A 2,181-nucleotide genomic window follows, 5' to 3' on the forward strand; every position below is an offset into this window, starting at 1 on the left:
GTTCTCACACTTGTCATCACTGTCTTCATATCTACTATGATGGATGGTTGAGATTAATTAGAAGACAAAACCCTTATGAGGAGTAAGGTCCTCTTCCCTCCTATAAATAGATGGTTTGCTCCATCACAAAGCAACACAAGAACAAAAACAACACATAAAGAAAAGAGTTTATAGGAAAGGGGAGAGAAACCTTATCTTCCACCTAAAGATCATCTAAGAGTTTCTTTTCAAGCCTTCAAACCATTGAAAAAGAAGAAACCATTCAAGGAAATATCATTTCTACAATGAGTGGAAGTATTACTTTAATTCTCTTTATGATTCTATTATGTGATTAATATAGATGTTTAAGATCTTGGGGTTCATGTTAAAAATATGTTTAACATATTCTTCTATTACGAAGGAGAGTTGTTATAATATTAGGTCTTGCCTATGATGTAAGATTGGGACTTAAATTTTTTTATGGAAGTCCTGGTCGAAATCATAATTGTCTGACTATAATTTCATTTTTCTTTTTGAAAAACATGCATGTATTTATAAAAGACGAGATTAGACTAATTCATTTACATTGGTTTTGAGTTATAAAGTCAAGTGTTGTTCATTTACGACCTGCGACTGCGAGAAGTTCGTTTGACAGTTGCAAGACACGGCTACTAAACACGCAATCAGTCGTTGTGACTTGTGATTGAATTGTTTGATCGCAAGAAAAATCAGCAACGCAACTATTTAACTAGCAACTAATCGTGCGATTGCTAAACGAACAACATCCTGCGATTTTAAAATTGTAGTTGCAGTCGTAGGCGCAATCGCAATCACAGCTGCTTGCGATTATCAAATGATTAAATATTTAAATCTAGCATTAAACCATGTTGTAGAATCATTCCGATTTAAATCTAGCAATAAACCATGTTCTAAAATAGTTAAATTTAACTAGTCGTACTGTTAAATTATTGGAAACCCAAAAAAACTCCGATAATCATAGAAAGAGATTCGACGAGTGCAGAAGTTGTAACCAGAAAAATCCAAGATAACAAATTGTTTCTGTCTCTCACTCACAGAACGATTACAAAAAGAGATTGATGTCAAGAATATAAATCCAAGATAACATATCGCTTGGCCATACTCAGAACATCAAAGCATGAAAAAATTACAAAACAACTATCGTGACTTAACTAGAAAAGATGATGTAACAACAAACCCTCTAAATTATCGAGTGTGTCTTACTTCTCTTAGCTTCTGAACAATACCCACGATAAGCGGGTGCGTCATTTGAAAATACATATCGATTTGAATAGTATGTATGGAGGCTTTATGGATTTTGGGAGTAATAGCGTTCTTAGTTTTTTTTTTTTTTAATGTAAATGTCCATATTCGTGTTAACATGTTTAATGAATAATAAAAGAATATACAACAGATGGAATAGTTTCAAGGATTACAAAACAAACCAAACGTAATAGAGTAATCGCTAACCCACCCACCCATTTCTACAGTTTTTACGTTAGTATTTTTTTTATTTTTCTTTTTTAACATTATATTATTGGTCATGCATTATGTCATTCCAACTTTGCCAAGCAACCTCTTGAAAATGACACTATACCTTATATTATCAGGTTTATTATATATAAAACGTAATATGCGATTGGACGCTAATCCTAACACTAAACTATCTATTCATACACTATTGAAATGCGGTCGGTTAGCAAAAAGAATGATTTGTGATAAGTTGATAACCGAACATGCATGGACTTCTTTATCCCTTCTTTTTGCATAAACAAAAGGTGTAAAAAGAAGTGGCTGGTAGAGTGTTTTTTCCTTTTTCTTATAAGTTCTTATACGTACCTAAGTATTACATAAAAGTTAACAAAAAACAAGGTATCACATAAAAGTTAACAAACAAAAACGCGTTGAGTTGAGAATGTGTATAAGTATAACTTGAAAGCGTATGTAAAATCATGGGACACTAGTATTCTATTTCTCGAGAACTCTGATCAATTAGTGCAAAGATTGAAAAGAAAATGTATGCGATCATGTATAAGTTTTCGAAAATATTAAGGACCACTCGTGGTGGTGGTGGTGGTGGTAAGCACTGATACAAGTTTCCTTGATGCTTACGGAAACAAAGAGGTGGTTCAACTCATTTTCAATTCTTCTTTGTCTTGTAATGTTTTTTTTTTTTTTTTTTAG

The sequence above is a fragment of the Camelina sativa genome, chromosome 5, assembly GCF_000633955.1.
Source record: "Camelina sativa cultivar DH55 chromosome 5, Cs, whole genome shotgun sequence".
NCBI classification, from domain to species: domain Eukaryota; kingdom Viridiplantae; phylum Streptophyta; class Magnoliopsida; order Brassicales; family Brassicaceae; genus Camelina; species Camelina sativa.